This window comes from Phasianus colchicus, chromosome 2, assembly GCF_987193195.1.
Source record: "Phasianus colchicus chromosome 2, bPhaCol1.hap1.1, whole genome shotgun sequence".
Classification (NCBI taxonomy): domain Eukaryota; kingdom Metazoa; phylum Chordata; class Aves; order Galliformes; family Phasianidae; genus Phasianus; species Phasianus colchicus.
The window spans coordinates 52292931-52308188 of NC_143437.1; the positions used below are offsets into that span (position 1 = coordinate 52292931).

The 15258-nt window shown below is 41.4% G+C and overlaps 1 protein-coding gene and 1 long non-coding RNA gene across 2 annotated transcripts in view; one reads left to right on the forward strand and one right to left on the reverse strand.

Moving 5' to 3' along the window:
- Positions 1-15258, reverse strand: part of AIG1 (androgen induced 1) — a 118881-nt gene that overhangs the window by 32487 nt on the left and 71136 nt on the right. The gene's annotated exons all lie outside the window — the stretch shown is intronic.
- LOC149919026 (uncharacterized) lies at positions 5709-12814 on the forward strand. Its single transcript, XR_016464335.1, has 2 exons — positions 5709-11414; positions 11811-12814. It is a non-coding gene; the product is annotated as an uncharacterized LOC149919026 (long non-coding RNA).

Here is a 15258-nt window from a genome sequence, read left to right on the forward strand (position 1 = left end):
CTTAAGCATGAGCTTGGACAAATGTCCAATCTCCTGAAAGTCTGTAAAACCAGTGACTTATGGATGAACTCAGTAACTGATGTAAATTTCAGGTGCTGATTTAACAGGCTTCAGACTGAATGACAGTGCATTCAATGAAGCCCTATGGCCCATGCCATTCCTGCAGGACTACCATAGCTGACGTGTAGTTCAAACAGCAGTCAGTTTTAGTGGCAGGCCCATAGACTGAAAGTATTTGACTAAATCCATGTTCTTTTCCAAAAGCTGCGCACTTCCTTTATTCCCTACATATAAATAGATGCCATTTTACTAGATTCTGCTACTGCATGTAATCAAAATGTTGTCCAGAAAAAGAACTGACACAACACATCCTGCAAATGCTTCTTCTTTGTCAGACTGCACTAATTATACACCCACTGCATCAAACTTCTCCATCTTCGTCCTCCTAACTGGCAAATTCTGTCATTCCCCATCAATTTCACACCACTCTTTCTCTTCAACTCTGAATTTTACTTTTTGATTAATTTAAGTTCATGTATATACAAGTTCAAGTTAGGAGTTGTGCAGAGATATTGTGCGTGCCTGTCTGTGCACACAATTCTGCAAACTGATGGTCAAAGGTCTGGGCAGTCTTTTTTTCTGAGACCATGCTGCGTTTGGCAGGACAACGCTGCATCCTGTCAGGAACTGCTTTGGAACAACTTCACTCTACAGTTTTGCTTTGTGATTAACGTTGTGCCATGCTGTTCTGATATTGCCCAATATAATTGCACTATACTGTGACTATTTCATTATACATTACCACAAATTGACTAATTAGCTTAATTAAAAACACTTCATTTTTCCTAAGCATATAGTTTGCTTAACTGAGTTATGAGATGATATGGAAAAATAATATAGAGAATTAAGACAACAGTGAAATAATTTTCACTGGCACTTTTCCCCCAGAAGTGCAGGGTGCACTACTGACACGCCACAACATCTCACATCTTAGCTGTATTTTAGAAGTCTGACAGCATCAGGTACCGAGGGACAAAAGTTCCATGACTGTTTATACTTCTGACAGCAAAATTAAAATGCATACCAGGAAATAAAACTGAAATGGTCTTATATTTTAATGGAATATAAACATGCTGCTTAATTAGGTTACTAAGCATATGGTTCTGTTATACTTGGTTATTTTGTCTCTGACAATTCATCTCTGGGTGACACAACTGTCTCACTTCAGATAATGGAATTCCCATGGCAAATAACATGAAGTCGATAATTCTGCGGTGTTGCCTATCGTAGGCGTGGCGACCTGGTTCGGGAACGGCACGGCGACCAATCCCAGGTCGCTTGGTCCATCGGCTCGCTGACACCAATGTGGTGGACGGCAAATGGCGTTTATTGGCGGGAGAAACAGCCTTGTATAACCTGGGCACTGAACGCTATTGGCTATCGGGAGGGGGACCCTGTCTTCCCGTACAACGCGATATCTTCCGGGCGCCAGACCCTCACTACCACACTGCGGCTGGAAAAGTATACTTGAGAGTGTTATTTCAAGTACTTGAGAATAAAGAGAGCAGAAGTGTAGAGCAAAATATGGTTCACTGGCTGCTCTGTCAGATTGGTGTCCGCATAAAAATTTTGCTTAGGACAGCAGAGCCATTAGGGAACTGGTTATGACTGAATTTCTGTCCGTCTAATTTACCTTCTTAGCTGATTCTAATGCAGAGAAGGGTGTAAGAGCTATCAATACCTAATTCATGCATATGGAAAATCTTCCCATGCTGCAAGCTCAGGAGGATGAGCTGTTCTTCTGCCTACATTCACTTCAATTCCTACATAATTTTTTATGGACTGCAAGGGAGAAGCTTTGAAGTCTTGCACTGTGCCCCAAAAGTTGACTAGGGAATTAGAGAATAATTACAGCTTTTAAAGAACTCCATGCAGTTCATCTAAACAGAAATGGCATCAGTAGCTTGGAGTGCCTGTCTGCGTTCTGAATGACCCTCTTCGTAAAGCTGTCTGGAATCAAATTGAGTTCCTGATTTTATTTCAATTGAACAAACTCCCATTAGTCCATTGTACCCTGAAGGCATGAAAGCTACCTCTCAGCTTCACTGTGTTGGCTAATCCTTTCTGCTGCAGCACACGGGGCCTAGAAATCCCTGTATCAACTGTGCACTTGCTATCTAAAGCAGAGCCTTTATTTTAAGAGTATAAGAAGGCCAATTACTAGGAAGAGTTGGCAAAGTACATTTGACTACTCTGATTTGCAACTATTTGAGGCTTAGGATTCAGAGATCCCAAATTCTGGGAATCACAGGAACATACACAGGCACTGAAACTCTAAGCCAACCCATCCATCCAAGAGTGCTGTCCAAACACTCCTTGAACTCTGGTACTTGGGGCCATGACCACTGTCCTGGGCAGCCTTTTCCATGCCCACCACACTCTGGTGCAGACTCTTTCCCTGACCCCCACCTGTCCCTCCCCTGACACAGGTATATTCCCTCGGGCACTGTTGCTCTCACAGAGAGCAGAGCTCAGTGCTGCCTTTCACTCCCTGTGAGGAGCTGCAGCCACCATGAGGCCTCAGCTCCTCTGCTGGGCAGAACAAAACAAGATACCTCAGCCACTCATCATCCTTTTGGCCCTCCAGACCCTTCACCATCTTTGCAGCCTTCCTTTGGATGCTCTCTAATTATTTATGTCCCTCTCACATTGCACCCGGTGCTCAAGGTGAGGCCACACAGAGCAGAGCAGAACAGGACAGCCTTTTCCCTTGCCTAGTGGCAGTGCTGGACTTGATGCATCCAGGATACAGTTGGCCTTTTTGGATGCCAGGGTGTGCTCCTGGCTCATGTTCCACTTGTCAGCAACCAGAACCCTCAGATCCCCTTCCACAGGGCTGCCCTCCAGCTTCTCATTCCCTAGTCCATACATATATCCAGAGTTGCTTCTTGTCCCAAGTGCAAAATCTGGCATTTGCTCTCTGTCTTTCCAAGCTGTTTATTTTTTATCCTCCACGCTCACTGGTCATCACCAAAGATCAGGTATGGATGCAGAAGAGATAGGTTTACAACTCAAAGAGATATGGAACCAAACACTCCAATTCAGAGCTCTGGCATATCACAGCACCAACAAAGTGTAACATGATTTCAGTTCCGCATGGGAAGGGGTGTCTCTTATACAAGATTCGCAAGGAAATCAGTCTAGCAAGTAGCTTGAATGTTGCTATTTAATTTGTCAAAGGCAATGAACCTGACGGCCTGTAAACACATTACATCACTTGGATCTGCATGTTGCAGCAAACCTACAAATTATTTTTTTAGAAAAGCATGTTATTTTTAAATTCTATGGATGTATTTGATCAGAACTACTCTGAGGATAGCTGATTCTAGAGACAAAAAGGGAGGAAAAACAAATTGTTATCTCAGTGAACCGAACCAAGGTGAGAGGAGTGAGGTAATGTGAGGAAACAGACCTCCAGGCACCAAGATCAGTGCAGAAGGAGGGCAGGAGGTGCTCCAGGCACATAGCAGAAGTTCCCTGCAGCCTAGGAGAGGCCCATGGTGGTGCAAGCTGTCCCCCTGCAGCCTGTGGGCACCGTGTGGAGCAGATCTCCACATGCAGCTATGGAGGAGCTCGCAGTGCAGCATTAGGTCTGGGGAAGCTGCTTGCCATGGGGGACACTGCTGAAGGATGGGCCCTATGGTACAAACTCATGTTGGATCAGTGCTTGGAGAACTGCGGCCTGTGGGACGTCCACACAGGATCAGTTTGGAAAGGATGTCATCCTGTGCAAAGGACACCACATGGAGCAAGAGAAGACAGTGACCATGGAGAAACAGCAGAGACAAAGTGTTATGGACTCACTGCAGCCCCCATTCCCCTGCTCCCATTCCCCTGTATCCTGGGCTGCCTGTCTACTATTAAATGTGGAGGTTGGTGGTCCTGCCTGTGGTGGGGGGGGTTCGAGCTTCATGATCCTTGAGGACCTTTCCACCATGGGTCATTTGGTGATTCTGTGATTAAGCTGTAGCCTTAAACAGCCAAAAAAGCTGTTTTTCAACACAGTCACCACCATTAGCCACGCATTTTCACCAGTGATGTACAACAGCCTGCATGCCATGCTCATAATAATCTGCACTAGCGCAGATCTGACCTACTGTTTCATAGCTGCTATGATGGCATACTTGCTAGGAAAATGTTGCTCACACAGTCCAACTTTCACCAACTTTCACCTACTGTTTGGTCTCCATATTCAGCGAGCATCGATGAATGTTTATGGGTGCAATTTTTTATGCATGGAGGAATTCAGTGACACACCTTTGCTTTGCACTTCCATGTCCGATACCATTTTGTCAGACTACTTCTCTGCTGCCATCTATTGCAGGGCAACGAAATATAATGGAATACTAGCAGGAAGATTCAGATGTCAGCTCTACTGCCGTAGCACTAACATTTGCCTCTGATGTTGTGGGCCAACATAATAACATTGGAGGCATTACTTTCAGAGCAGTCCTCAGAGTTCCACTGCTCTAAACTGCTATCAATAGATATATTAATCTCTCTATGCAGAGTCTGCTTACCTAATGACAATAATTGGTGAGTTATCATCCTGCCCTTATCTCAACCTTTGTACCATTTTAAATTGTATTTTATCCCCGAGGACGAGGAGTGAGACAATGATGTGGTGCACCACTCCACGTCAGGCGGCAGTATTCTCAGTCCTTTTGAGTGCATGGTACATCTGCAACATGGTCCTCACTAGGAGCCTGGGGAAATGTCACCTCTGTGGGACTAATGAACCAGCTGCACAGTTGAAACAAGCGTGCGTGGAGTAAGAGGGGACTTCAGAAGCCTGCAGTTAAACTGACCCTTGGTAGATACATGAAAGATAAGCAACATTGTCTTTTTAGCAAAATTCAACCCCTTACTCTAAAGGATGAAGGTGTTAGAATACCTTTAATATCAACATATACATTTTCTCATAATCCAGTTTTGATAAACGCCTGACCTCTGATTTCTGAAGTTCTCTCTTGAAAAGATCGAGAGGATGGTGACTCCTCAAAGGTACAAGTTTTTATCCTGGTGAAGTTAAAAACTGTTACGCAAACTTAACTATAAGCATTTTTAAACACAACATTTATCTGTTCATAAAAAGATGCATCACACTGCATTTGTCTTGCTTTGATTTTGCCCATTTTCCTTCTACAGCCATCTACAAATTATTTTTCTTGTCTGTTTCAAGAGCAGGGGCTGCTGGGAGCACGTATCCAGCATCCAAGTACACTTCAGATGGTGGATAAAAATCCCAACGTTTTCCTTTTCTGTTCACATTACAGGCCCAGGCCATCACTGCGACTCAGGGAAGCCCTTCTGAGCTGGCTGCAGTACAAACAGCACAGCACAGGTATTATGGCAACAACAGATCCTCCTCATCACTGCAGACCCCTCCTTTTATGGGCCTGAGTCAAAAGCAGGACAAGGTTTCAGAAACCCCCATTCCCTCCAGATTCCATTCCTGGACACAGACTGTAAGAGCAGGCATGTTTTTCACAAATAGCCTATATTTTCTGGACAGAGTGCCTCAGCAGTTGTTCCCCCTCTATCAGACTCACGTCATCCCCTGAGATGAGTTCTCCTGATTTCCCAACACAGATTACTTGCACCTGGATGGGAATGACAGGGTGTTGGCAGAGAATCTGAGCAGACAACAGAAGCGGGAAGAACCCTTGCCAGCCTTTGTGTGTGCAACTGCTGAGTCAGTTCAACAGCCTCAGATACCCCCACCCCACACACACAGGTGCAGATGACCAGAGACAAGTAATCTTAATTTGGCTGCTGCCCAAGCTCCACATTCCTCTTGGCTCCCCGGGACCAGCTCTCCCACATGACCTCACCTCTCATGCCCTTGTGGCAGATAGCCAGGCAGGCAAAGCACAGCTGATTTCCTAAACACCCAGGAGTTGTGGAAGTGGGAAGGAGATGAGAGCCCGATACAGGCAAGAGGAAGAACAAATAGTCATGCCTGGGTCCAGGCCTTTGACCCTCAGACTTCCCCCACGCCCATTCTAGTCTGGGAAACACATCCTCAGAGCTACTGTGTTGCCTTTGTGTCCTTCCAACCATAACACACCACAGGAACCACAGGAGCTCCCCCCAAGCAAAGGACTTTTTGGTGTCAAGCTGCTCTGCACACAAAGCCTTGTGTCCCTGCTCCGTCTCTATTCAGGACAGGATTAGAGACTACTCCAGGACCAGGACATCCTTTATCCTAAATCAGCCCCTGCCGCTCAGGACAGGCCCCAGCCCCTCTCTGCCTTGAGCTCTCCCTCGTTGAAGACTGAGGGCTAAGTTCTGCGCCCATCTCAACACACACACTACTGCTGAGTATTGGCTGTATGGCATGCGGAGCTCACAGACAGCCAAACACAAACTCTGAGAACTAAGAAAGGTAAATTTAACGTACACAACCCTTAACTATGCTCTTGACTACCATGAAAAGTGTTCCTACAGTAAACTGTTTACAAAAGAAAAGCAAATCCTTTCCCTTAACTTCAGCGTAATAATCAGCTTGTCCAAATGTTCCCCATTTGCTAATGAGACTCACACAGCCAGAGCCAGTGACAATGAACATCCGCACAAAGGCTGTCTGCATACTATGTTTCACTTTACAAAATAAAGCCACTTTATCTGTACAGCTAGTGACATTTGTAACTTGCCTCATTTTGTTTTGGGGTATTCCTGTTTTTCCCTCCTTCACTTCTTTTTCAAAATGTGTTTTATTTTTATTTTTTGTTATGATGAAGAACAAATAGATCTTGAAGTACTTCAGATAGCAAAAGTTTCAGGAATACAAACACTGTTTGAAACAGAGATGTTGACTGGAAACCACTTCACTACCTCAACTGTAGAGTTCACTACTTCAACTGCTGCAATTAGCTGAAGGAAAATCAAAATCTGTAGCAGTCAGATGTATATCAAAGAACCACCCTTTCCCTCATCTTGTGCTTAGCATATCCTGTGCGTTAGCATAAAATATAAAAAATCTGAGCAGTAGGCACAAGAATGACAACACCATCAGGATCCTCTTGCTGTTAGAAGCTATACAGAGAGGAGGCTTTGACTGTCAGTTTGGTCAAGCTTCAAATTTGCCCCAAGTATGGTGCAACTGGCTTATAGGAGCTGGGACGACAGAATGAGAGAGCTTGCCACAAGAGAAATAACATGTGCTCATGGTTACTTTCCTCTTTGTTGGGTTCTCACACAAGACTGAGCAATAAAGGGAATGCCAATAAGCACCACAAAGTGTTAAGTACAGTGGATGCCAAGATCAGGCTGCTAACGTGCAGCAAGGGCTGTGACCCCATAGGACAGGTCACCAACATGCAGTGGCACACGGGTGTCTGCAACAGCACCACATATCTCCTGATGGGAAGGGAATCATAACTGTGAGAGGAATTCTCTACTTCAGACATCCTGGGAGGGCACTCTGCATCTATATAAATTTGAATTGTGGAAACAGTGGAAGCAAAGAGGGAAGGGTAGGCAAAATTAGGACTGCCCACTGAATTTCCTGGATTAGCTGGGAAAAAATTCTATTTGGCATCTGAATATGCTATGGGAGCACTCTTGACTTTGTGTCTATATCTTTGGCCTCCTTTAGGGCTACGACCATATGACAGATACCTTCTTCCCACGACAGCCTTGAAATTGCTTTGCAGTCATCACTGGCTCCTAGGGAGAAATGTGAGTGGGAAGCTTCACTCTTTCTGTCAACCTGGACTGCAATCATTGCAACTTCCCATGGTTGCAAACTGCATCCAAAGATCCTACAGACATCTTCTTGCACATGGGCTCCAATCTAGGCTTTAGTCTGAAATCATGCTGAGAGCTGAGGAAAAGAGACGTGAGTGGGAAGGAAAAAATGAGAACAGAAGGAAAGGGCATGGCAAAAGCCAACAACATGATGGAAAAACAGAGATACATGAGAAAGTGGTCCTAACCAGAAACAAAAAAATGTTGACATGACACTCTATTTGAAACAGAGATACACAAAATACTGTTAGCAGCTTTGGAGGTGTGCATGATTAGAAAGAATAACAAAGAAGAAAAAATATCCTGAATCTGAATCACTATCTGTCGCTGTAACAGCTAATTAATTTTTGTTTTTAAGTTCTGGAAGAGATCACTGATCATTTGAGCATGCTTCAGCATGATTAAAAACAAATAAGGGAAAACCTAGCTTACAAGTACCAGCAAGCCATGTTTGGGATGATTTGTGTCTATTAGATTTTTTTCTTAAAGAGCAATTATAAAAATCCAAATATAGATTTGTTGCTCTGTATGTACGGTAAGCAGAACATGTGGTTGCACTGTGGTCATCTCAGTGGTATTAAACTGCAGTCTCATGATTCATTATTTATAATATCACTCTCTGTGAATACCAGGTCACAATTATCATAAAAACACAGCCATTTCACATCAGCGCTGAAATTTTGATGAGTCTTGAAGAATGCACAACGAGGAGAAATTAAGTTACCCAAATGGGCAGGGTAAATTAGATTCTGTGGACACACACAAGAGGACAAGCAGATCACGTCAACAGGAATTTTGGCTCTATTAGTTAAAGCATAGAGAGAAGCTCTTGTGTCACATTTGTCAAATGACCACACACAACAGCTCTTCATGAAAGCAGATACCATAACCTTTTGTGGACCCGCAAACAGCAAATTAGCTTCAAAGGTGAACATGCACTACTGATGTCAGCTAGTAAAATTCAGCCCTTCTCCCACTCATTCAAGTTGTGGCAGTTCAAACTCTCATTAGACAGCAAGAATTCAGGGTAAGGATCATCCTCCTCTCTCTGCTTGTACAGTGCCAAGCATGAGGGAGTGGAGGACTCTGGATGCCACACAATACAAATAACAATGAATCATCTGATGCCTATTAGTTTGATTACTTGTCTTGATTCACCTGAGGTCTATAATGGCTTATGTGGGCTGTCATAAACCTTATTGCATTATGCTGTTTCTATTGGTGAAAAGAAAACAACAACACAACACACCTGCCTCCTCAGAGGATGGATCTGAGGCAGAACACAGCCTCTCCTGTTAATACTAGTGAGTGCAAGTTCTCCTGAGCTGCTCTTTACGTGAAGAGAAAGCATATGAATCCAAACTCCTTATGTACAGCCAAGAGTAGCTTATCTCTAGCTCTGATGAGAGTTATGTTTTGGGGAAAACAATGCCCTAAACTGTTACTCCTTCTCACCCCTGCAAGGGACTGGAGGTTCCTCCTGCTCCGCAAGTGCACATGGGCATGCTACAGCAAGCAAGTCCCAGTGCCCTCAATGCACTCTAAGCCAAGTCCTTGGCACACTTGCTGGTAAAGCAGCTCTGGAGAGGCAGATATTTGATCATTTTAGTAAAGCCGTGTCTCTATTAATTCATCCTGTCCACATTCTCATCAAGACTCTATGGCTGTCTGAGCATTTGGAAAAACAGCACTGCCTTGTTACTTCAGCCACACTTATCTATAATTTGTTTTTACACTAAACCATGTCACTCATTATTTTTTTTTTATAAGCCCTTACTCTGTGCCACAGTTTGATCAACTCACTTCTTATTCCCACATATATTTGGTGTTAGGCTTGTGTTTTTACCTGAGTTGGATTAGAATTCAGTAATTTTGAGTTTGTTCAGAGTCAGTTTGCTTTTTTAATCTAGAGTTTAGCCGTGTGGTTATCCAGCACGTACTCTCACAACTTTTATTCCCAAGAGCTGATGGTTGCTGTGATAACCAGCCTCCTTAATCTCAACATACTGTTTCTTTCTGTAGAAGGAACACAGCTGAGGAAAATGTAAAAAACAAACAAACAAACAAAAACAGAAAAAAAAACAAGTTTTAAAAAGTATTCACGGCTGCTTTTTCTTAAGTGCTAAATATCTTCTGCTTATCTCTGTGCGTTTAAGTTTCAAAAGTTTCTCTTTCAATAAGTAGACTGATTTTGCTGAACAGCTCCTCCACCACTGGACAGGATTCTCTATTTCCTACATCCTCCAGTAGATGCTTTTCTCTTCTTCATATCCTGGCACTGTCCTTTATCCATGCTTATAAAAAAATGTTTATGGAAAAATTGCAACTCTCTTTGGCCTCCACTATTTCCTTTCCTAGTTGTTAAGAAAGTTTCTAAAATGTTCAAAGAGACACAGAGACACTTGACAAAATTAAATCTTGTAATCTATGCCAGTTATAGACAGAAGAGTATCAACCTTGACTAATTATATAGTTACAAACTGTTTCAAAAGCCTTCTTCCAGCTCCACAGCTAAAACTGGTGAACATTAAACTCTTACAGCTATGCCACATCTCTTTCCCTTTTTGTGCATGCCTATAAGTAATCTAACCAGTGATGTTCAGTCTACCTGCATCTCCAAACACCTGTTAAACATTCACAAAGCGAGGCCGACAAGTTACACAGCACACTCTTTCTTGAAGAGTAAAGGCCATAAATCTCTCTTGTATTGCCAGTGAGAAGCAATTCCCTGTCAGCAGACAGAGATGAGGAGATATGAAGATAACCTTTCCTCGTCTGTGTTGTGGCAGCCTCTGAAGGCTGTTAATCTCTGAAGGAGGCCATTACAATGATGGCTCTGCATGTAGTGCCTGAAGAATAGTGACATTTCATCATCAGTTTTCTAGAGATGCCGAATCAGTGGAGAATTACTTTACAGTTTTCCAAAGGCAGACATGACCAGCAATGCATGCTGCTGCTACATCTGCTAAAGCTTTTGCACTGCTCCCTCACACATTATTAGTAATTTTTCCACGTGCTTGGGACCTCTCTTCAATGTATCAGCCTGTAACCTACCTTTCAAAATCTCTGCTCAAATATCCTTAAGTTTGCAAATGCACAATTTGGCATCTTGCTTTTCTGGGCTTGCAACAATGGCTCATATTCAGCACTTTTCTATTTCTCCATATTGGAAAAGAGCAAAAAGCCAAATTACACTATTTTTGGTCATATGCAGTTAAGCAAAGGTCACCTTGAATCAGGACTGATGTTAGCTGCTGCTTTGTTCTGAAGTCTCCTGAAAGATCCATTTCCCAAGTCACTGAGCATGGGACAGCTATCCATATACCCAGAGCCTAATTCCACTAGTAAGTGAAAGATAAACTTACAAGCCTAAGACCCATTTATGTTTGAAAAGGTGACTTTGAAGTCAGAAAATGAGAGGACCAGTGAGGTGGAAAGGGATCTCTGAAGATCATCTAGTTTAAAACCACTATTCACAAGTGTTAACTACAGCAGGTTGCCCAGGGCAGCATCCAGCTGGGTTCTAAATATCTCCAAACACAGACATTCCAAAGCTTCTCTGGGCAACATCCCTACAGTAGAAAAGATTTTCTTATGCAATTGTAGGTCAGTACATCATTCAATTTTTTCTTCCTCTCTTCTCCAAATAACTTGAAAAATTGTCTACTAATCTGGGGGGAATTCTCCCCGGTCAGCTAAAGTGGGAAGGGTGGGTTCCCTGCCATCATGCATCATCCTAAAGTTTTTAAGATGGAAATTTACAGCATAGATTGCTAATACTGAACAGGGATGTTCATTATTATGTTTGTATGCTAGCAAAGTCAGCAGAAACTATGCAAACACCGCAGGGTCAACTTTGAAGAATGCCTATCTCACTTTTTTCTCCCACTTTGCCAGTTCCTTGTTACCAGTGCAGACAAAATAGAAAGGAGGGAGATTTAGCAGATCTTCTTCTTTCATTGCAGTATAAGATACTGATGATTGTTTGCCCCATTTAGGTTTCACATTAACAACAGAAAAAGAAAAGGAAAAGGTGGGAAAGAAATCCTCTGAAGCGTGAAAGATTCTATACTCCCAGGTACACAGAGAACCTCTACTGAAGAGTGAACTGAGGTGACATACACACAAATAAGTTTGTTTAATACAAAATGCATTTTGTTGAAATTGGATCGCCTGTGCTGCCAGTATTTTCTATGACCTAAAAAATACCTGATTATGAAACGAAGGAAATGACGGGATGAGAAAAATACAATCAACTTCCAAGCAGTAATTAAGGTAATGCTATAAGATAGTCCATGGCCAGGGAGGGAATTATGGGTCTTCCTTTGGTAAAGCAGAGAAATGAAAGTGTCAGATCAGCTACTCTGTACAATAAAAATAAGACAGTTTCCAAAGTAAGTACAAAGTATAACAAACGCACTGCGTCATTAACTGCAAAGGTTAGAGACACCTAGGCCAAGACAGGATTCTTTTCCCTGAATTTTTATATGGAAATAAAATGTCAACTGAAGTCAGTCTTGTCTGTACCAGTAAATTATATTCTATTATTATGTACAAAATAACTCAACATGAAAAGATTAGTGTAGACAAAGACCACTACGTTAAAAGGACCTGAATGTTAACTGGAACAAAAGATGATGATATGAAGTTAAGGATGACAGTGCTACATGCCATGTCAAATTTAGCTCCTGTATACTAACATGATAGTTAAACGATGTTCAAGTATAGCTTCCAGATGCAGGAGAGGAAAAAAGTCAGAAAAACCTTGCTTAAGATGATTTCTGATTACTTCCTTACTGGGCAGACATAATCATCCAGTAAAAACTATGGTAAAAAGAATGTAGAGTGTTCCAGGAATTGCATCCCACCAAACAAAGATCCATTCATCCATCGCCACATAAGCAGAACTGTTGACAGAGAGTGTGAAAGAATAAATGTAAATATAGAAAGTTACCCATTTCTACCACTTTTTAAAATTCGGACAAAAAAAAAACAAAACAAACTTGATATGTGGACATAATTGAGATAAACTGCAAAACTCACCAATTTTTCAGTTTGAAAAGAAATAGTTTATGACTTCATGTTCCCTTTGTATCTAGGATTGTCATATATTGTTTTCAGGGAGAGACTACTATATTGCTATTGCTATATTGCTCAAAGATGAAGAAGAGTTGCAGAGAGATTTTGACAAAAAATCCAAGCCCCTGGAGGACTGGACAATCACCAACCACACGTTTTAACAAGAGTAAATGTTGGATTCTACACCTGGGATAAGAGGCAATCCTGGATATATGTAATGACTGCAGGAGAGGCTGCAAAACAGCCAATTTTTAGTGTTCTTCATTAAAACCAAAACACCACATATGAAGACAACCAACAGTAAGATATTAAAGCTTGAGATAAAAAACTTCTGAATTGAAAAAGTGTATAAGAAGATACATACTTGCATTATGGACAATTATATGTATGCCTGAGTCTTTAAGTGGAAGTTATTAGATCACTCCAGCAATTAACATGCAATAATATGACTGTCAGATGCATTATAAATGCAAATATGGGTATGAGAAGCAGTATAAGTTCCAGAACAAAGTAGAGAATTCACTCCATAAGCAGGAAAAAGTGGTCTTAAAGCATTTAAAGCACTAGAAATGGTTATTAGATAATTGTTTCTGTCTTGGAAAATGTGTAGCAGTTTCTTTTGAATTGTAGTTTTCCACTGATAAATACAACCATTGTACCACCATCCTCATTACAAAACAGGAATAAAAGGGGAAGGCAAAACTTATGTAGGAGAGGAAAACAGAAATACCAAATTAAAAATTTATGACGCCCAATTTTCTCTCATCAGGCTCAGAGACATATTTTAAGGCTGTCCATAAAGTGGCCAAGCGGCTGTACTGAGGGACAGAAAAAAATGCTGTACTGAAGTTAAAGGCCATTGCAATCAAGCTTTAGCCAGCCTAAATGCAGAGCAAGAGCCAGAGTGCAAACATATAAACTCCTGACCTTTTGTGTTGCCTGGTCGTAACTATAGCCACTAGTGTTAGGACCTCAAAATGTAACGAAGACTAAGAGAAATGTCTATATACCTATCAGATGTCTATACATATATGCTAAACCTAACTCTGCACAGGCAGTTTATGTTGGCAGAAAGTTCCTCAACCAAAACACACTATGTTGACAAAAATATTTTTTTAAGTATAACCCTGCTACAGCCACATCCACTTTGGTATAGAAAGGAAGCAACAGCAGACAACCTAAATCAACATTGCCATGGCAGAAAGTTTCAAAAACAATCAGCCTCTACATCTGTTAGCTACTGTGTAATCTTCTAGATTAGTCTTAGATAGAAAAAGATGACGGGGGCTGCTGAAGAGCAGTTGCAGTGAAGAAAAGGCTTTCTCTACCCTCTGCCATGAGATGGTGCCTTGCTGCAGGAGAAATTCTCCAACAGCCTTCTTCATGTTCAGCTTCTCCCATTATTTTGCCACAACAGCTTAAAAAGTGAAATTAGGCTGGAGACGGCAACTTACACTCTCCTCTGAATTTATCCTCCACAAGAATTAGCTTGAAAGGAAAAAGAAAAAAAGATAATATAGGAAACATAAAACATAGAGTACTATGAATAGGATTTTCTTAAAACTCTTTAGGAGAAAGGGCAAAGAAGAAGAACACTGATTTTATGCTCTTCTTCACATTCCTTTCCCACACACATCCCCAAACAGGACAAAACAATGGAAACAGTGGGCTATGGTTTTCATGCCATATAGGGCTGCACCCTGTTGAAATAAACAGAACACACAGAGAACTTCTGAGCCCTGAGATAATGTTAGCACTAAGTGAATTTATAAAACTAAGTATGTGGAAAGCATTGTTTGTACATTTTTTATCCAGCAGGTATAGAAGTGGTATATTTTCATCTCTCCTGATCCTTAAATACTGATTTAATTCTCTTTCCCAAATTCTTACACATTTTCAAAGCCCGTTAGCAGTTTGTGTTAGGAAGAACTTGAATTGTGAACTTTTTATCAATTACCAAAAGCATCTGGGAGTTACACAGAGTCGTCTTTTTTTTTTTGTTCTTCTTGGGTTTTGGTCATTTCTGTGTGATTTTGTTTTTAAATGTAATGAAAATGAAATAGTTTGTTTCTATAACTGACTGGAGTTTCACTGTAAAATCAGAAAATATTTTTGAAGTTTGGATTAAAAAAAAAGGAACTAAATGTTCAGTGTTTTTTGTTTGTTTGTTCTGTTTTTTTGTTTCTTGTTTGTTTGGTTTTTTTACTCTGGCAAAATTCCATGTATTTTTAATAACATTTGCCATGACTTTTAAAGAGCTTGATCACACACATCTCCTAATATAAAGGGGAAAAAAAAAAAAGACATGGGCAAACCTTTTTGTCCAATTCTCTGAAAATCTCAACCTTTGATAAAAAAGAATAGCCA